Below are 22417 nucleotides of genomic sequence, written 5' to 3' on the forward strand. Positions count from 1 at the left end.
TCAGAGTTTCATTCCTTATTATCAAAAGCAAAAGACTACAGCAAAAATGGTCTCTGTTTCACTGCTGAAAGTTATATGCATTGGTGGGAAAGTGGACTGATCAATGTCATGACAGAGATTTTAGAAAATCATTTGGAGTGTCTGTTCCCAAGTGTTTAAATAAGTCTTCTGATGCCTGGACCAAATAGACTGTACCCATTTCCTTTGAACTTCTTTCACTCTGTTATTTTTATTTGACTTCAGCCTGCTGTCATGGAACAGTGAATTGATTTTGCTCTTCTAAAGAAATAGCCTTAAATAGTGGCAGTCATCTTATCAAGCTTTTTACATAAAGGCTTTTCAGACTTTATTAATTTAAATTCATATTAGAGTCCTTCAGGGCACGTTCAGCAGTTATTTTTTTCAATTGCTTTTGCATTGTGTTTATTTCCCCTAAAAAATTCCCCCAGGCAGGGCTGTGTTCCTGACACATTTCAGATTTCAACTCTCTGGCTTTGGCCTGTCTTCCTACATATATCCTGTTAGTTTTGCTGTTGTCTGTCACCTTGTGTGCAAGCCAGACTGAACATAGCAAAGACCCAAATAAATCCTTGGCTTTGAAGGGATGAGGAGACAGGTTGTGATGTGCAGGAATAAGGAAAGAGGCTGGTTTCATCTGGCCAGATGAAGCCAGCCTTCATCTACTCTTTTGTGAAGAGTCCAGAGTAGCTTTTGGAAGTGCTTCCCTATGTGGAATGTCATCTTTTCAGTATAACCTACTATGTATTTGAGCCAAATAGGAGCAGATCTCTTGTACACAGAGCTGCAGCTAAATAGGATTGCTGGAGGTGAAAATGAAGAGAGAGGAGATGTCATCTTGTGAAAGATAGTAACCAAGCATACATTGAGAAAAATTGTAATTTGTATAGTATGGAAATTTCTTCAAACCTCTGAACAGGAAATGCTCAGAGTTTTTTCCATGTCACTAAAACATCTTTAGGAAAGTAATAAGCATGGAAATTCTGGTAGAACAGGTGACTATTAAAAACTGTAATTGAAAATGGAGTCATAATGGAAACATTTCTGTTTGAAGTCCTAAAATGGGTGAAGATAATAGATCATTCAAGAGATGTTCATCTCCAGACAGCTTGTGAATAGAAGTGATGTACCTGGTCTTTTTGGCACAAATCCATTGCATTGATTACTAAAATGTTTTAGCATGGCAGCCTAGTACCTTGACTAAAGAGCACTGATTTCATTATAAAGTCATAACACAGTGGCTTTTAAAAATTTCCTTGCAATTTTTTCCCCATTTGGTATTGATGTTATTGTGAATATCTATTATGTCCTCTTGCTAATGTAGTGCTGAAAAGTGAAGCACAAACTTATTCTCCATGACTGATATATATTATTTATAAAGTCTAGTTTAGTGTATTCTGAATTTGAGGATCAAGCTATTTCTCTGCCTCTAAATCTGTTGTTCATGGGCTACTGACCTTCAAAATATCATGTCTTAAAAGACAACACAGTGTTTTATGTAAGTTGATAGACAGAAAAATAGATGGGTTTCTATTAATAGGCTGATTGCTGTGACTGAAAAATTTAGTTATGCAAATGAACAATCTTTTTCTCTCTGCTGAATTAATTATTAAGGAAGAAGAACAGAGATTGAGACATGAATTTTCAGCAGAAGTATAACTCAATGTTTTCTGAGCCTTGGTGAGACTCTGCCTGTCCTCCTGAAGCCATGTCCATCCCAGTCTGTGGCTGTGAGATGATCTGGATGGCCAGTGCCCAGCTCTGGAACACAGAGGAGTTTCAGTCCTGCTCCTTACTTTCAAAAAGGAGGCTTGGTATCATGGAAAGTCTTCTGCAGGATTTCTGAAATGAAGCACCACAAATTCTATCCACTCTACATTTTGGTCAACTGAATGGAGGCAACGACCCACCTGAAAACAGCAGAGAATATTCCAGGCATTTCATCCCTCCAGACTGACTGAGAGAGCACTGGAAGGTGATGATGAAAAATAATCTGTCAACCCAGGTTAGTTAGGGGTTAAATGAATCAAAGTCAAGCCCAGCTTGCTGGGCTGCTGCTAGGCAACAAGTAACTCTGCATTCAGAAATTCCCCACTAATTGATTCTTGACACCATTCCCCCTTGGTTTGTACAAATAGGGAGCTGTTGCTGGGGGATGGAGAGGAAAAGCTGGGGTGTGGTGAGCACCTGGCTCTGGCATATCCCAACAGGTGAGTCAGACATGCTGAGTCATTTTCCCTCAAGGAAGGGGTTCAGTGGCTGTAAGGGATGTATTTGTATTTGATAAAGTAATACTGGATTCATGGAGCAAAGAAATCTACATGAGCCACACAAAATATTGCAGTATGTCACCCTTTAATGCGTGTCCACTGAACACACAGCTTTTGCATCCACTTGCTCTTTGCTTTTATGTAAGTGACCAACAAAGGAAAGGGAGCCAGCCTTCCTTACATGGCTAATGTTTGGCAGGCTGGCATACTGGGTGTAGTGTCAATAGGATATCCTCCATGTGGAAGCCTCAAAGCACACAGAAAAGGGAGCTGGAGCAGGGATTTATGTGGGTTAGAGATACTGGAAGAGTCAGGCTAAGGTAGAAAAGGGGAGGCTTGCCTAAAGGAGAAAAGCAAGCCCAGCAAGTTTCTGAGTCTTAAAATCCTCTTTTATTGATGGCTCACTTCTGGAATCTTTATTATATTGGCTCTATGCCTAACCCTGATAAGGTTTTACCCTCACCACCAACTGCAAGGCTCAGGCATTTTAAAGATTGCTTCATGAATTAAGCTATTGTTCCTTATAAATAAACCCTAATTCCTTTTTTTTTCCCCTTTCTCATACATTATTTATTTCCTAGCTCTTTCTTTAGCTGCAGAGAAATGAAAGACAGAGAAGGAGGAGCACAGAAAGGAAGAGAATGAAAATGGGATGTTTCAAAGATGATAGAAAGAACATGATTGTTTTTTGACAATGCTAAAAATTCCCTTTCATGATATGGAGGTAATTGGCAGATGTCACATGCTAAAATGTGTGATATTCTTACTCTATTTCTTTTCTGACATGATAGAAAAACATGTACTATTATGTTTTTTTCTATAGGTTTCCACATTTTCTTGCAGACTTTGGGAGATATTTCTTTTTCTTTGACATCCTCTGTGAAATGCTGTGTTTGTGCTGCTCAGGTGATATGTCCCCCTAAGCAGCTGGAGGGTGGGGGTGAAAGAATGCAGTTTTCAGACATATATCAGGTCTGAAGCCTACTGAGTGATAACAGAGATCACTTGGGATTTTTTCATTCATTTCACTTGGCCAGTACCTTTAAACAGGGTTTCATTTTTATGTTCAGGGAGTTGTATTTAATTGCTAATGATCACGTTCATCCCCTTGCTAGATGGAATGTAACTATTGCCAGTGAGCACTACACCATATTTTTGACAGTTTCATTTATAAATCAGTAGCTATTCCACACATACTTACACTGGAAATAATGCATTATTATATTTTGGCATGCTTTCTAAATATGTTGCTACTGCCTTTTTTTCTATGTCTAATTACCTCTCACTACCTTTATTTTTTTCATTAACAGTGACTAAATCTATTTAAAGAGCAAATAAAAATTTTCTTTTTTATTGGAATTGCAGGTTGTCTGTGTAAGGTATGAGGCAGAAGAAACAAGAGACCTGACTAATATACATTCATTTATAAGTAAAAGTATCCTGGTACACTTACCCTTTTGGAGGTAGAAAAGCATTCTGAAAGTATTTAGGCAAATTTAAATCCTGACCTCGGTTGCTTGCTATTCCTGAAGGAACAGCAAAAGTGAAATGCATTACCCAAGAGAACAATATGGAGCCAAGAAAAAAAAATCAAAGTGACATATTTATTCCTTTTTCTTTCTAAATTACATCTAGTTCTCTCTTGATGCAAAATAGTCATGCTGCCATTTCATACAGGCTTCCAAGAACAGCTGAATAAGCTCTGTCAAAAACACTTCCTCTTTCAGTCTTAAACCTAGTTATATAGCAATATATATTGAATATAATCTAATTTACACCACCTAGTTACTCAGAAGTCTACCAGTTGCATCAGTGCTCTTAAACTAACCTTTTGCTCATATCAGCACTGCTAGATTGGCCCTGAGCTTCTCATTATTTCTAAATAGTTAGGATTCAATGTATAGTACGTGCTTATCCAGATAGCAATGCAAAATGCAATGCAGGCCACATGACAAAAAGCCAGTGGGCTGCTGCCTCCCTCATGGGAAGCCTGAGAACCCCTTCAGGGAGATCCAGAGGTTCATCTCCAGTGTAATTACAGGGATGCCTTAGAGAGTTCACATGTAAGACCAATTAGTCACAGAGTGTGCATTCCCACTGCAATATTTTTCTGTCTCATCTCTAACTCTTTGCCACTCTTTGCAGTATCTTAGAATCAAATCTACAAACAGCATGGAGATGAATTCAACATTAGGTAAAAGTAGTTAAAGCCTACACAGGAGAAGAATGTAAATACCTCCATCACTCTTGGAGAGCCAAAGCATATCTACACATGCTTTAAAAAAGATTTTAATCCTGGACAATCTTTGGAAATACTAACTAAAGAGAACACAGCCACTGTTACCAGTGGTGTCTTGCCTATTTATCTTGCTTTATGAAAGAAAGCACAGTTGCTCTATTAATTTTCTCCAATCATTCTGTATTGTTAAATATTATTTCTGCTGAAGGAATAACTATTCATTTTATTGTTATTATTAAAATATTGGTGCACAACAATAAAAATTTCAGTGATGATTTAAATGTACCAGAGAAGTTATTAGTTCTCCTTGTATAACAAATCTTAAATAGAAATTAATTGCAATGAGGACTTCGAGTAACCTCAGCTTAATAAAGGAATTGTGATTGTCTGCATTTGGAATTCTTAAAAGGCAATCATGTAATCGATAACAATATCTACTGGGTTCTAGCATCACTGTATAAGCATTATTTATGACTGCTTGCTGGCAAAGCAGTTACTCTGTTTTCCAAGCCAAGTTTCAGTGAGAAATTCTGGCAGCAATTAAAGAGCTTCCAAAAATATGTATGTGAAATAAATAATATTTCAGTCTTTTAGACATCATCAAAGAAAAGATGAATAAAGTCTCATACTGTGACTTCTATTAAAGTCTTCTATTAATCCTGTCACTTTCTTTTTTGGATTTTGGCACTAAGGTAAAGAAGGTAAGGTGCTAAGGTATAAACGACCTCTCCCTGTTTAGATTAGGACAGTCTTAGGTAATCACATTTTTCATTTCTAAGACTTCTCATTTCGTTGCTGTTGAAGAGGCTCTATTTAACATGTAAGACTACAATCTATGGACTTGTGATCCCTCACAAATTTGCTGAAGAAGAGCAGGGGCATCGCTTTCAAATTCAGCCTTACCCTGGTGCTATCAGTTTCAGAAGTGTTCTCAGGAGCATCCTCAGGCAGCTTCACCTCTTTGTGCTACACATGAAGTAAAGTTTTCCTTCTGACCTGGAACTGCCTACAGAAGTGACCAGGAAACATTCAGAACAGGTATATCTGGCCCAGCTCTTCTCCAAAAAGCTCCCATGAGGATCGCACAAGAAGATAGGGAATATGGACTCCTGGTGAGGGGAGCACCCAAGATGTGATGTCAGACCTGTCTGTGTGCTCCTCTCAGTTTGTGTCCAGAAGGATCAGGGGATATGCACTACACTGGGTGTGTTGATGCCTACAGAATGACTTGTGTCAAATGTGAGCCCTATGGGCAGCTAGGTTTGCCCCCATCTCCTTCCTTCAATTTCCCTTATGCTCTCAAGCACTTTGGATAGCAGCATCTGTTGATGAAATCCCTGCCAAAGAGAATATCATCCTGCCCACAATCCTCACAGCTACACAGATGAAACTGAATACAGTAAAGAAGGACTAGATTAATATTCTATGCTTGCTGCAATGTGATTTTTATAGCAAACACAGTTTCAAAAGCAAGAGAAGGATGAATCAGCATCTGATTGTGTAATAAATTTTTTGAGATTTTGCAGAACTGTATGTTATTGACATAAGAGTATGATTGTTTCAGTCTCATATCCAGCACAGTAAGGAGATATTTGAGAGAGAGTCCCTGGTGTTTTAGAAATCTCAGGACAGGCAGAAGGATTCACACAGAACCAGATCACTAAAGATTCCTGGAAATTAAGTGCACATGAAGTAAAGAAGAAAAAAACATATTTCCAAACCTGTTACCTGTAACTTGCCAGGCCTAAGCAATGGGAATGACACATTGTGCAAGCCTAACCAAATTCCTCATGAGCAGAAAGCTCAGATCTCTTAATCTGCCCACCATTTTCTCAACTCATAGTTTCCCTACTCTGCTAAATAAGAAAAAACAAAAATTCTTAGAGAAGTAGTGTTGGTAGTCACTATAGAAAGCACGTTAAGACAAGCAGAATCTTAGAGCAGATGGAGCTGTGCAAGAGCAAATGTGCTCAAGGTAGGATAAACAGGCACAAGTAAGTGGAAGGAGAAAAGTAATCAGAGAGTGTTTTGCTTCTTGAAAGTTTAAAAATGGATTTTCGTTGTACACAGGATGTTGATGGGCCAGTTTGGGGTGGGAGAGTTGTTTTCTATAGCGAGAACTCCTCTATTTGCAAAAGAATTTCCAGGCTATTAAGAAATACTTACTGGCTGTGTTTTCTGACTCGATGTAATTGTAAAAAGCTATCAATCAAAATGTGTGGGAGATTAAATATCTATGATATTTATATCTATGATGACTATATCCCTCACTGAAGAAAAAACTGCCTTTTCCTTGTCCACCAATCATCTGCCAAAAAGTAGTTTGCATTAGAAATTTTCCATTTTTATGCTAATGCTACTTGACAGTAACTGACATTTCAGCACTGGGACCTATATAAGAACCTCAGGATAAATTCAGAATTGTCTTTCTTAGAGCTGGGAGAATGTACAAAATATTATTTTTAAGAAAAAAGGATATGAAATGGCGATTTTTTACATAGAACTAAGACCACCCACACTATATAAAATTATCTAAAGCTACATGTTATGCTGGAGATAAAACTGAACCTTAAGGCCTAAGTCAGCTCATTACTATTATATCTAATGAAGTTTGTAGAACTACAGAACTATATAAACAGTCTGAAAGAATAATTACTATTGTATTAAGAAGTAATAGTTTAGGAACAAATAAATTGGTTTAGTGAAAAATAACTAATTTTTTTTTTCTACATGCTATTAAGACGTAGGAAATACAGTTGACAGGCAAAATATGCTGTTAGAATCACAAAAATAGATCATCTTTTGCACTATTCACATTTTAGAAAGAAAAACAAAAACACGTTGGTAAGGCAGGTCAAAAAGCAACGGAAAAATTCTTTGCATTTCTTCAAAATTTTCCTCTGCTTTTTCACAGTTCAGATGTTCAAAGTTAGGAATGCCAACATGACATAAGGACATACATCAGTAGTGAATCAGAACAAATGCACATCTAATGCAATATCTTGTCTCTAGCACCGGCCATAGTGATGCCTAAGGACAAATACAAAAATGGCAAGATGTACTATGTGATGCTTCACAAGCATGAAAGTGTTTTGCTTTCACTGCTTAGGGGTCAGAATATTCAAAAGCTATATTTTATTCCTCAAGTAAAGTTGTTTAAGAAAACAGGTGCCTTTTATAGCTACACATGAAAATATACTGTAACTCACAGATTTTCATTGACATTATCTCTTATTTCCATTGAACTAAAAAATCAAGCACCAGTAAATATCTCTGTAATACTAATGACATCAACATCACAGTTGTCTGTTTCCTGTACATCTTGCTCCATTTTAGTATAAATCAAAAGGATAAGTGTTTGTACTGAACAGAAGCAAGGGGTACTTTGTGAAATACATGGCTGCTACTAAGATAATTTTTCTCTTATTTTAGCCTCCTCTGCTCAAGGCACATCAGCTCCACTGGACTCTGTATCCAGACAGTATTCCTGCTGTTGGCCTGGCACCCAGAGAGGTTTGTGTGGAGAGCATGCACACAGGGAAAAAGCCTTCAAACTCTTCAGGCAGCAAGGGATCAAAAAGAGCCTCTCTATATAGACAAGCAGATCCCTATTTCACATGCACATCACATCATATGCTCAGCTAGATCTTTTTTATGATTTGGAGAGATTTTAATAGGTCTCTCACCTCGTTTTCTATGTTGATACTATAGCTCAATTTAATATCTATTCATGAGTCTTGTCTCCCTTTGCTCAGCAAAGCTCCATCAATCTGCTAAGCCTTTTTCTCTCTAATTTCAGTGTTTACCAAGGTTTGAAGCAAATCAATGCCCATCTTGCAGGAGGTTATGCTACCAGGTCCACCTGTACCCTACATGAACAACCACTGAGGAAAGTTTGGAGAGGAGGTGTACAAATGGAAGGGATTATACTGAACAACCAGCAAGGATTTTGTGTACTGTGTTCATATTGAATTAAGAGACCTTGGAGTTGGAAAAAACCAGCCAAATAGTGGTGCTAATTTACTAATAGGTATCCCTTACAGCTAATGGAAGCAGAACAAGGCCTGCATGTTTTGATAGATGTTAGTCTTCTTAGTTAGAAAATAGCACTTTTCTTCATTTCTACAGTTCTTTCTTCCAGACATTTCTTCTAATCTTCTTTTGCATTAAGTCAGGAAAAGAAGAGGCAAAATTAATATTTATCCAATAGTGGCAAGTATTTAAGTGTATGGAAACAAGCATGAAGAGCAAAACAACTATGCAACAAGTGGGTTATATCTGTCAAATAGATCACTTTGTCATCACAACATGCCATTCACTAATTTCAGGGGTTTTTAAAAAATTATGGCTGCTCAAATTATCAGTAATCATTGCTATATTGCTATATCTACCTATGGGGTTAAATCCTAATGTGAGCATCAGTCCTTCATTTTATGAAAACATATTTCAAATTGTTCTGAAAAGACAATGAATTGCATAGTCAGAGTAGCAAAATTGCTTCTTTGAAAACAACCAACCTTCTTGGAAAAAATGACTTCAAGGAGCATTGGCAATGCTTAAGTAAGCAGTAAGTATAATATGTGGTTTCCAAACCTAGGCTACATTGTAGAGTTAAACAATGATTGTGAAAATATAAAGAGTTCTTTTATATATCCACCACAACAATAAAAATTGTAAAACAGGTAAAACATGCAAATATCCCTTTCTTAATTATCTGAAAGCATGTTTTCATTGAAATGCAGACACATCATGACACAAAGTGTGTGCATCTCAATGGTATTTCATGTAGTGATAATATTTTGCTTTATATAAGGTGGAAAAAAGAATAATTGTCATATATATGAAATGGCGTGTTGGCCTCAGCATATTAAGTGTTTTCACCTTTTAATTGTTAATTGTTTAATTATTGTTTATTCAAATTACCCATCAACCCAGTTGAGAGTTATTAAGTTCCAAAGTTACTCCCGATTAGTTGATTAAAGTGTTCTACATAATTCCTTGTTAAAAATCCTTTGTTAATATTAAGTTCCACAAGTTTGTTCCCTTCTTTAGTCCCTAAAAAGTGTAAAAACCCACAATGTCTTAATTCCTGTATGTGTCCAAGTTAATTACCCTGTTTTTAAGAGTTCTCTGAAATACTTACAGCCCAGTTTTAAACCTTTTACCAAGTGTTCTTAACCTTTGTAAGTTTTGAGTGAGTTTTAAGCTTTGCCAAAAAGGAGACCTTCTAACTGACAGGGAGCTATTTTTAGAACCCGGCTGTTCGCCTGCAACTCAGCATCATGGCAATCTGGAATATTAATGAGGACTTTTCCTGCCTTTGGAGCCAATGACATCTTTCCCCTAGATAACAGCAAGCCATTGGCAGCCTGAGATTACCTCACCTCAAGACACCACCAATCATCCAGGACCATGGGGGCTGGACAGTGGGCGGTCATGGGCAGGACCCAGACTCTATAAAACTGCTGGCCACCAGCTCGGAGGGGCCATTTTCATCTCAGAATAGCTGCTGGTGAAGTCTAGTGCTGGGAGCACAGGCCTCTACCTCTTTCAAAAGGCAGTTTAACCATTCTGACTTTGGGCTAGCTGAAGTCACCCCAGCGTTGTACGGTCTCTGCTTTGGGACTTTTGAACCAGTTCAGCCAACAAGGTCTCTAATCACTGCAGACCCGTGTTGTGTTGTGGTTTTTTTTTTTTGGCTTTGTAATTCTTTTGTACTTGCAATTTTTTTTTTCTGATTGTTCTTTTAATAAATTGTTCTTAATTATTTTAATTAAGAACCAAGAGTTGTCTCATTCCTCACATAATCTCACTATTAGGAATTACTTCCATGACAGATGCTGTTCTTCGGTAATTTTACAAGCATCTGTGCTTTCTCTGTTTATGTAGCTATAGGATTTCCTCAAGTTTGACGGGTTTAGCAGTATCCTGAAGGATTTCTGAGATTTGTGAGCATACTACAATCGACCTGAGTACTAGAACCTGCCAAAGAACTATATACTCTAGGCACAACAAGTACTTGCTGAGGCAGGCTTCGAGCAAAATAGGAAAATTGAGATGTGTTTGTAGTATATCAGTCTGGATTAACAACATGTTTGAGAGACACTTAAATGGTGTCGAGAAGATGGCTGGTAGAAATAATAACTTTGGCAAAGCTGATGCAAAGGAAGTGCCAAATAGCACAGATTAATTCCCATCCCTAAACAAATCTAAAAAACCCTAAATCAGAAGTACTTGTTTTTCCATGGTCTTATTTTCAGAATTCATATATTCTGCAGAAGCCCTTTGCTTGTGTTCATTCTCTACTGTTAAGATGCAGGATAATTGCAAGTGATCTCAAGCTAGCGTGTGTCTGTCCATTATAAGAGGGATCTGATGTTGGTTGGAGAGTGGAATTAAGGGGTATATTTTCTTGGTAGAAAATTTTTCACTCACCTTCCCAAAATGTAATGATTACTCCATATTAAAAGTGTGTACTCAGTTATTACCACTGAGCTGAGCTCTCCTGAAGTGATTACCGATAATGTCATTTATCACCTGAGAAACTGGTAGTTTTCCAAGACACTGTGATGGTTGACTGTTCTCCTGCATAAAAATTTTACAGGTTCTCTAAATGAACACAACTATAAGCTCATGTTTTAGCTCAGGGTATTCTTTCACAGAAAATCTTTTCTATTTCTGAGAAGGGAAAATTTGAAATAAGGTTCTTTTGTTTCTCTTTCCTACTTTCTTTCTCTGTCTTGACTAGAGACCTTTTAGTCCCACTCTTTCACCCCTTCCCACCTTTCCATCTCCCTGTTATTCATCTTTCTGTCTTTTCTCTTTTCCTTCCTGAGCTCCTCTCCTCTCCTCTCCTCTCCTCTCCTCTCCTCTCCTCTCCTCTCCTCTCCTCTCCTCTCCTCTCCTCTCCTCTCCTCTCCTCTCCTCTCCTCTCCTCTCCTCTCCTCTCCTCTCCTCTCCCACTGCTTCCTTACCTTTCTACACTTCTGTTTCCGTTTATCCTTTAATTTCTCTATATCTTTCTTCTTTTCTTGCCTCTTTACTTTCTCTTTGCCCTTATTTTTTTCTCTTCTGTACTCTTTTTTTCTGTCTTGTGCTACCTGACTGGGATTTTCTTCACTGTTTTTCATACAGGAAACAGAACCTATGTCTCAGATAAAGCAGCTGAGTAATTCTCATTAGTCTCTGTACTATTTTCTTGGCAAAAGAAAGACTGCATCATTGTGGTCAGAGATCCTCTGGGTTGTTTCAATACTGATGTAATTAAGAGATCATGTCTGGCATGATATCTTTTCAGATATTTGCTAAGAAAAAAGACTTGAAAAGAAAATTCTCTTCTCCTTCATGTTTGCTCCTAAGATAAGAGATAGAGGACTAAGGACTGTAGCAGTTCATGCACCTTTTTTAGTGGTTTTTTACCCCGTCCATATTCCAAAGACAGTTTCAGTCATACCACACGAAGGTTCTCCCAATGGCTCATGCCACATCCATCTTCCCAACCCCACTATCTACCCCTGTGCAAAGGGGTTAAAAACCCCAAAGGTTTAATAGAAGGTGACCACTGAGCAGTATGTAACTAGAGTAAAACCACAGCTAACAGACTGTAAACAGTGTCTGGATAGATTTTGTAGGTCAGGTTTTGTGCTACAGTATGGTAAAGCCAAAGATAAATGTTGTGCCCATACCAAGGATAAATATTGAATTTTATATATATATGTATGTATGTATCATGGATACTCCATATAAATAAACCTCGTGCTATGACCGATTACATGGTTTTCCAACTAATTTAAGGATGACCTAAATTCATTGCTTTGATTCTTTTCCAGATCTAATGTAAAAAACCAGCTTTTTTCTTTTTTCAAAACATTGCATTTAGAGAATGAAAAAAAAATCCAGGGAAAAACTTGCATTTATGTAACCAATTTTTGTAAATATCCAGCTTGCTGAAAGGCTAGCTGCAACCATTTCATAGTAGTGCTTGGATCAATGCATCGCTTACAATTCAGGTGTCAATGAAACTATTTCATCCACATATCCAAGACTGTGAAGTAATTCCAAATGAGTCAGAGAACCACTTACATTAACAACCAGGGGAGCAGTCTACAGGTGAAATAGTTACAAAAGCACTTGAACTATCTATCCTTCTTATTACCTTCTATGAGCATAAAGCAAAGTAAATGTCACGTTTTGTCCCCTGTGACTGCAAAATGCTTCTAAAGATAGGAATTCATTTAGTATAGCACACACATTTAACTATATAAAGTTGTATTTGTTCCTTCAGATGTAGAAAACCTGTATTAAAATCATATTCCTGCAAAAGGCATACTGAATTTTATTCAGTAAATAAACTGAAAAAAACCCTGAAACCTGATTGTAACTGAATTTTATTCAGTAAATAAACTGAAAAAAAACCTGAAACCTGATTGTAGATGACAGGGGATATTGTATTTGCTGATTTATTTTGTTTTATAATTTGTAGGTCAGTTACAGTCCAAATTAAAATAACAAATCCAGATTTCACCCAACCTCATTTCAAATACTTTGAAATAGATTTTAAACACATCACATTTCCTCCCTCTGTTTAGGCATTGCCAAATACTTCATCTTGACTGGACTTCCAGGAAGCCCTCTGGTCCTTCCCCCATGCCCCAAAGCAGGAGCAAGCTATACCCTGTGTCATTCCTGACAGATATTTGTCTCTTATTCTTAAAAACCCCAAGTGACAGCAACTCTACAACATCCCCAGGCACTCTGTTCTCATGTTATTCTACATTTGCCTGTGGAATTTTTCCTAAATGTCTAATCCAAGTGTCCCTTGCCACAGTTTAAAACCATTGTTTCTTATCCTACCCTCTATGGAGATAGAGAATAGCTTAATAACTCTCTTTCTCCTTTCAATTGTCCTTTAGATATCTAGTTAGTTATCATACTCCTCTGCTGTCTTCATGGTCTCCTCAGGAAAGGCATCATTATTTAGCATCATTGCAAAATGAGGAAGCAGTATTTTCTGGGAATATTTATGTAATTACTGTCAAGGGAACAGTTTTGCTACTGCATCAGTTGTCTCTGTGGTATTTGCAATGGGATTATGTTAGAAATGATAAAAATGTTTATTTTTGTAATTCTGTGGGGACAACATAAAATAAATGGTCTAATGGGAACAATTTCAAGAGGGGGGACCCTTCAATTAATTTTTTGGGCTACAGCTAGCTGAGAGTTTCTCTGCCAGTCAAACTCCTTGTGTTACCCCGACTGCTGCTTGTTTAATGGGATGGGAAGGGGTCAAAAGAAAATGTAAGGGCGGTGTTTTACATGTGAGTGTGTGGAGGCATGTGCATGTGCAGCAGGGGATGTTCTGGAAATGCCTCTGAAGATGTTTACAGCCCCATGTGTGTAAGTCCTGTCAGGTCCTTTTATCACTGGAAAGAACAATACCTACAAGGACAATATCGGTTTCTACTGATTCTTTGGTACATGAAGCAACTTCTTTTCTTTCTCATAATCAAATTTCCACTCATTTTGGCTTACCTGGGCCACCTCTGTCTTACTTTGGCTTACCTTTTAGCTGTCATTGGGGATGTAAGCCCTTTCCTCTAGCACTGTCAGCAGTAGCCTTGGGACCTTGCACATATTTGCCCCCATTCTGTGCTGCCATCAGAGGACTCTTTTTGTCCCACCATGTTACAGCTTTGACTACAATGCAGCACTCCAAGGTGAAGCCAGAAAAAGTTTTGCATCACAATTTTCTTGCTTTTCCTCCCACTATATTTTTTAGGATGAGTCCATTATGGTCATATCACATGTGCCTCCATGATGTTGGGTGTGGGATGTCAGAAGACCTTTCATAGTGAGGAGAGCAACTGTTATGAAGCATCTGTGAGTTCATGTTGTCTACAAATATCAAATCTTTGCTTAACTTTTATGTTTATATTTCTAATTGCAAGTTCCTCTCAAGATCTCTCTTGATGTTTGTTTTTGAGCTCATTCTTCACATTTCTTGAAATTTAGAGCCAGTTAAAGAGCTAACTTCTCTGCAAGTTGAGTCAATGAGTCATAACAGCCTTACCTTATTTAATTTGTAATTGTTATTACTTAATGTTCTTGAAAGTAGTAAAATTAAAATGGTAATAAAGTAAACAGCATACAGAGATTAAACTCAAATGCTCAATAAAGGGTCTTGGTAACTCTACATTACAGATTATAATAGTTCATACAATTCTTTCTGATATACAAGCACCATAGCAGCATTTGGCATTCAAAGCAACTTTTAGAAGAAATTTTACATACAGCTAATTTTGCAGAGAGAAGCTCAAACTTAATTTAAAAGCGGGACATGGATTGCTGGGATTTTAGAGAGCTAATATAGAATTAAACAATAGAATAGTATTTTAGACACCTGTTTCTCCCTCTACTTTAAGAGGAATACATAAGCCGCTGTTAAATCTACGTGAGAATTATGTGCCTCAAAGAAGAATGCCAAAAACCTGCAAACAGCAGCTACCTGCAATAAATGTTGTGAGAGATGCAGCCCTTCACGGCCTCTAACACTTCAGCTGTCAATACCAACAGATATTTTGGCAATAGTTGAACTTCCTCAGAAGAGCACAAGACAAATCATAAGAGATTTAAGGAACTTGAAGCCACCCAGAGAGACCTGGACAGGCTTGAAAGGTAGACCTGTGCAAAACCCATAAAGTTCAGCAAGGCGAAGTGTAAGGGTTGGGGCAATGCAGAGCACAAGTAGAGGCTGGGAAGAGAATGGACTGAGAGCAACCCAAGGAGAAAGATTTATGTGTGTTGGAGTACAAGCAGCTCAATGTCTTGGCAATGTGTGGTCACAGCCCAGAAAACCAATCACATCCTGGGCTGCGTCCAAAGCAGAGTAGCCAGCAAATCAAGGGAGGTGATTCTGTCCCTCTACTCTGTCTTCATGAGACCCCACCTGGAAGTACTGCATCCAGCTCTAGGGACCTCAACACAAGAAAGACATGGGCCTCTTGCAGCAAGCCCATTAAGAGCCACAAACATGGTAGGAGAGCTGAAACACCTCTCCTGTGAAAACAGACTGAGAGTTGAGGCTGTTTTGCCTGGAGAAGGGAATGCTCTGGGGAGAAGTTACACCAGCCTTCTAACACATAAAGGGGGCCTAGAGTAAGGCTAGAGAGCGACTTTTTACAAGGGCAAGCAGTGATAAGACAAGAGGGAATGGCTACAAACTGAAAGAGGGCAGGTTTAGATCAGCTGCTAGGAAGAAATTCTTTATTGTGAGGGTGGTGAGGCACTGGAACAGGTTGCCCAGAGAAACAGTGGATGCCCCATCCCTGGAAGTGTTCAAGTCCCGGCTGGATGGGGCTCTGAGAAACCTGGTCTGGTGGAAGATTCCCTGTCCATGGCAGGGGGGTTGGAACTACTTAAACTCTATGGTCCCTTGCAACATAAACCATTCTATAATTCTCATGTATTAACTTCTAATCTTAGAAAGCTTTCTGCATTTGCCCATTTTTCCTCATGAAAAGATGTTGTAGCAGCATTGAAGGCATCATTCAGTGGCTACCAGAGTGAAACAAAGCATAAAACTGCACAATGATGTATTTTCTTAATTCTCAGTTTGCTGCATTAGTTAGTTGTTTTAAAGCCACTTTCCATCGAGAGCTCTGTATCAGTGCCTGTGTCCCAGGGCAATGTGCAACTCAAGAAGCATTGCACTTGCATAACATTGCATGGTTCTTGGAGACCAGCCCATTGTCTTAAATATAAATATCACATGTAAAATTATTTTCACCCACTTTTCACCTATTGCTCAGAATGGTTATGGAAACTAGATTTCCGTAAAGTCCCTGAAAATGCTTTTGATTGTGTTGGTTTCTGTAAGAGTATAAAATAGTGTCCTAACAGGATTTTATGGCTAATCTTGCATGGTAATTATGAGATTTATTTACCTCACTACAGTATGTTTGAAATTGTATTTAAAGATTCATGTGGTGTTTATTCAGTTCCAGTAACAATTTAGTTTTCCACACAGCAGCAAGCCATACTCATAAAAATAAGACTCATTTTAAAGTATTGCCAGTGCACCAAATAAAATTTACAAACTTAGAAGTGTGTTTATAGTTTGAGTGTTTCTTTTTTCTCTTAACCTAACCAAATGAAAAACACTTTCAGTAATATATATGTAGTGCTCTTTTTAAAAATATCTCAAAGAAGATAAAAACCTTCCTCAAGCCTCCTCTGTTTTGATAAGGACCAAAAGAAATAATAGTTTATCACCAGATTTTTATTTGATTGTCTTTGTAAGAGGAAAATATTTGAAATAGGACAGTCAAAGTTTTAGTGCTCTTATTTGCCTATTTGGCTGGCACTAGTCTAGACCTAGAGTTTGTGTCCTCATTAGCCGCCAGTGTATTTTTCTGCCAGGAGAAGTGCTGTATTTTATGGCAGCAGCCTAAGAAAAGCAAGCAGTTTGTTAGTCTACACTAAAATTGAAGGTCATTGCTATCAGACTTTGAGATTCATTTGAGATCAGTGAAGTTCAAACATATATCTGAAACACAATAGTGAAAACAAACTGTTGCACTGCTCTATAAAGCCCCATGACTCAGAACTTGATCTCTTCTGGTCTTCTGCTACAGTCTTTTGGATGGTGAAGTCAGAAACTAAAGAGTGAGTGTAGCTTACAGAAGACAGGTGCTTTCTGCCCCAAGAAATGAAATTAAAAAATAACTGCATATACATAAAAGTTTTATTTTTCTTGAATGTAGAGGTCTAAAAGAAAAAGGAAAAGAAAGAAAAAGGAAAGAAGCATGTTATATTTATCCATGCTGTTAGCTGACTTAAAGCATCTCAGTTCCAAGTTTCCCTGGAATAAAGCAGTTTATAATATCTGGGGGTCAAATATGTGAGAGCATATCCAGAACTTTTCTGTATTATACCATGAATATTTGGTACTTATGTATACTGCCTGTTAACCAGCCAGAAAAATGGTTTGGTTTTTTTTCTGTGATGAGCCTCACCATTGTTGCACAATGAGAATCATATTTGATTAAAATATCTTTTTCAAGCATGCAGCATCTGTTACTTCTGCTCTCTGTCTCAAAATTCCCATGGAGTCTGCTGTAATTGTTCATTAGACGTCCCAAAGCTACATTTAATGTAAAACAGCTCCATTAAATATCACTCATCTATTGGAAATGAATCTAATATGCAATCCATGAGCAATGCATGGCTGATTCTAAAGTAATAACTCCTTCCATGCACAACAATAAACCTTACTTCTTACTTCTTTATATATCGCACTGAATTTAACATCATATTATACTCACGCAACTCATGTTCATGTTAGCAGTAAAAAAATAAACGAAAACCCAAACCTGAATTCATGTAAATAACTGCTCACTGTAAAGGGCAGATGCCTGGCAATGAGAAAAGTCAGACTTTATTTCCAGTCAGCCTCTGAATTTTTATGGTCTTAGGCTAGTCATTAATATCTATGCTGTAATTTCACAATATGTAAAAGAGGGATAATGATGTCTGGTGACTCTGTGAAAATGTTTTGTGTTTTTATTTTACTTGAAATATTATTGCTGCTGTTCTTCAAGGAGTCAGCCTATCCCATGGGACTGTGGAGGAGTTTCAAAAAACATAGAACATGAATAAGAAAGTTTTAAGAGTCTCAGACAGAAAGTAAGTTAAAACTTCAAATATTTCAATCCTGCCTGGGACATATCAGGCATGGGAACTGAAAACACAAAATACCCTTCTCTATCCCCACAAAAGGCATAGGTCAATGGGGTATATATATTTCCTCACAAAGGTCTGTAAATTAAGAGGACATTACACCATTTTGAATGCTTGATCATTTCTAGAGAATTTTATGGTTAATTGGCTCCTGAGTTTCATTGATCTCAAGTGAGCTACAGCTTACTGTAAATAACAGGTACCATCCCCTGTTCAAGGATCTTACAGAAAAAATACAAATATCCAGATCACTCCTCCCACCCCTCAAAAAAAAAAAAAAAAGGAAAACAAATTTGCATGAAAATTGCATGAAAAATGAACAGACTATAAAGGCCACCTAAAAGTATTTATTCACCTAAAATAATTTTTTTTTTTAAGTTTATATCTGATACCGGACCTGCCAAGGGAATGCTGGTTACCTTTAAGAGTTTCATTTTGTTCCTTCACTTGTGATTTTTAAGATGCTGCCTAACAATATATTTATCCAGATGAGAAAATATTTGATGGTTGTATTTAGTAAAGAATATGGGTAGTAAATATTGTGTAAAGTGTACAGATATTTTAGGTAAGCAAAAGGATAGACTTTCCAAGAACCATACAAGACAATTAATAACAACAACAACAACAACAAAAATTACCAGTTCTGTAGATATGAGTATACTTGATTTTTATTTTCTGCCCAGAAATTGTGCCTGTACATAGTCTGCCGGCTAGGATCATGGGGCAATTAATTCCAAATATTAGCAATTCAAATAAAGCACTATTTTTCAAGTTTCCAACTTCCCTGAGAAAATTGCAGAATTTCTATCCTACCAGCTATGTATAAAAATACTGTATGGGAAAGCATGAAGTCTTTCAGTCTTTCCACTCTATGTTTAGCTTTTCCCACCATTTCAAGAAACATCTGCATTAGTGGTATTAAAAGCATACTTTTAAAAAATTGTCTCTTTATTCTGTTTACACATTCTTAATATTATCAAAATCAAGGGAATTGTAGAAAATATCTTCAGCCTTAAGGCCAGAGCACTAATAAAACCGATGTGTATGAAAACCTTTGAGACTGTTGTCATGGATTTCAGCAGACTCTGTTTAAAGCACTGTATCCAGAAGGATCTGTGTATCTCTGAGTGACAATCCTTGTCACAACAAGGTTAGAGCAGATAACTGACTGCAATTCTCATTTGCAATGAGTAAGAGAGGGAAGATTAGTCATTCTGACTCTTTCCATCCATCTTTACAGAAGGTTTTAATAGCAAGAACAGTTATCATGAACATAAAAAACCCACATACATTATTGCAGCTGTACAAATTAGTATCAGTGTTAAATTCCCTTGCATTTCCACCAGGAGATAATCAGTCTCAATAAAAATAATCTTCATGTAGCTACATTGTAGAAAAGGACATTCAATTCTTAATTGTGATGAGAATATTTTGTAAGAAATTTCATGGAAAACAAGCTGGTTTTGAGTGGGGGAACTAATGGAGCTGCATTTCCAACAGATTTGTGACTTGTCACTTTCCTCTCATTTAAAGGAAATAAATATCTCAGGTCACCTTCTGATGCCTGTTGTCACCTTTTCTCAGCTTCATCCCAGGATCCTCTGCTTCCTCTCCTGTTCCTTATTTATCTTTTCCTGAGCTGTGCTGAGATTGGGTTAGAATTATTCACAGTGGGTAGGCATGAAGCTCTTAATCAGCTGGCTGATATCTGAATGAAAAGAACATTTTTTTTTATTTTCTAACTCTCAGGAGATCAGGAACAGAATCCTGATGAGACCTCAGCCCCTTTGTCAGATTTGAATGAAATTAGCTAATATATATAAAAAGATTTTATAGAAGGACAGGCAAACAATCAATCATAGAAGGTGAAATGGAATTCTCACTATCCCTCTTTCCACCCCAAACTCAGAAAATGAACATCAGTCACAAAATTCCTCTCTGTGTTGGCTCACAGTGACTTAGATCAGTGGAACAAACACCATGCTAGTCAAACAGGCTGCAAAGCTGTTGCAAAGTTAATGCCCTTCAGCACAGCAATATTTTAGCTGACATGTACCACAGCCGCATGCACACTGCTGTATCTCCAAAGTTAGGCTTGGGAAATTTGATTTGGACTGGAACATGGGCAGTATTTTTTCTTTGAAACTGGACTGTATAAAGAACAGTGTAGAGTTATCACGGTGCACAGCACTTTGGCAGGGGGGTCCTGAGTGCAGGGGAGCCAGCCAGAGTAACGACACGAACACCGATAGGATTTGAGCATCGTTCTCCCTTTATTGTTTACTTACACCAACTTATATCTACTTTGCAGAGATTCACGCCCTATTCCCACGGGACAGCCTCTAAGCAGCGGGGGAGCCGACCAGTGTGTAACTTTGCCAAGGATTTTCAAGGCTGCCTGCTGCCAGGTGTCTTCCAGGCCTGCCTGCAGCCTGAGGCCAGTTCAGGGGTTCTTCCTCAGCAACCCTGGGTTGGCCAGACTGTCCTGGGCTATCATATGCCCGTGTTCCACAAGGAATCCCTCTACACAGCACCACCAGCATTGCTATAAAATACCAGATTCCACCTACTAACCAAGCAACTGAGTAAGGGCTGATCCCCCTCCAGCAGGGTCTTCCTCACAGTTTACTGTATGGGTCTCTTACCAAGAATTTTCTAGTACAAAGTAGATCCTAGAAATTTCCAGTTTCCTCTTATTTTCTTTAATAAAGGAAATACCAAAAAATATCAGTCTCTCCCTCTTCTGTTCACTGTGCTTTGGTGGTCATGGGAAAGGCACACATGCTACAGGCAAGCTGCATTTTTCTTGCAATGTAGATTAAAAGTTCAGGCAGTGAAATGTTAACCATCATCTCAAAAATGGTTAGAAAGGGATAATTTTGGTTTCTCTTGGTATACCTTCCAATGTTTTGGCAGTCCTCCTTCCTTAAAAGCTAACCTTGGAATTTAGGGCAATAATCAAGATGACCTTTCAGTAAAGGGTATGGAAAGTATTAGCATCTGAACTTCAGCCACATAAATACATTGCTTTGCATTTTTAAAGCTCACCTGTGAATCTCCCAAGGCGGAAATTTAAGAAACCCTTTCATAAATATCACAGATAATTTTAAGTCAAACATAAAGTGCTGTAGGTTCAATCAAACAGCAAGTGAAGCATAAGGACTCAGACTGGTTTTATGTCACAGCAATAAATAATAAAAAATCCCAGTGTAAAAGGGAGATGGCTTATTTTTGAGGATCTTGAGCTACTGTTTGGGAAGTGATAAGGTCATGTCCCTTCCCTGCCACATTCATGTTCCCTCCCTGTCACAGACATTCTGTAGGACCTTATATGGATAATAAACCAGTCTGAATGTATAATTAGTATTTCTTTGTTTTGAATGAATGCTGCCAGTGTAAGTTTGTTAAAAATGACTGGTGTTCCCATAGACCAGGAGCAAGAAGCAGGTGTAGCCATGTGCAGAGATGGAATAATCAAAGAGATATGAACTTTTTACCTCTCTTGAGTCTTACCTGTCAATGGTGACTTGTCACTTGGATGCCATCAGTTTTGGTGGAAGGCGACTGACGGATGAACAAGGTGACATACTCAGGTAGGCAGCTAGAGAAACTAATCTACCTGAGAGGTAAGTGTCTGGCCTAATGTGTATTACCGCAGATTCCAAAAAATAATTTTGACAATTATTTCCTTTATTTTCTGGAGGTGGGAGGAAAGCTCAGGACAAACACGCAGGGAGAAGGACCAATCTTCCCACCACTGCTGGCAAGCACCAAGATGCCAGAATTGCACAGAGCAGTCTCAGCTGGGATCCCTGCCCACTGTCCATAGGTTCTGGGAACCATTTAAGCTCAGAACTGCTACACTTTTCCTTCCTGAGATATGGTGAAGGTATCCTTGGCTTTAGTTGTGCCTCCTTCCTGGATGGACTTTAGGCCTGCCGTATACCTTTGTCCTCTGTGCTGCTCCTAGCCTGAGGTTGTCTAATGGACCTGTCTTTTGGCACCCAACTTGGGATGCTGCATGCCCTGGTGAGGGAAAGCCCAGCCTATGCCAAGGTTGACCTCAGTGCCCAGCTCTTCTGCTCCCAGCCCCATGGAGCAGCCCTGGTCCCTGGCACAGAAGCCCTCCTGTGTATGCTAACCAGGTGTTTTA

At 38.2% G+C, this 22417-nt stretch overlaps 1 long non-coding RNA gene across 1 annotated transcript; it reads left to right on the forward strand.

The window, feature by feature from the left end:
* Window positions 1–877: 877 nt before the first annotated feature.
* Window positions 878–20972, forward strand: LOC121675026. The gene is made up of 3 exons (XR_006019937.1): window positions 878–2228; window positions 14306–14406; window positions 20576–20972. It is a non-coding gene; the product is annotated as an uncharacterized LOC121675026 (long non-coding RNA).
* The last annotated feature ends 1445 nt before the right edge of the window (window positions 20973–22417 follow it).

This window comes from Corvus kubaryi, unplaced genomic scaffold, assembly GCF_017639235.1.
Source record: "Corvus kubaryi isolate FWS band 111438036 unplaced genomic scaffold, C.kubaryi_AGA036_p1.0 71, whole genome shotgun sequence".
In the NCBI taxonomy this organism is placed as follows: domain Eukaryota; kingdom Metazoa; phylum Chordata; class Aves; order Passeriformes; family Corvidae; genus Corvus; species Corvus kubaryi.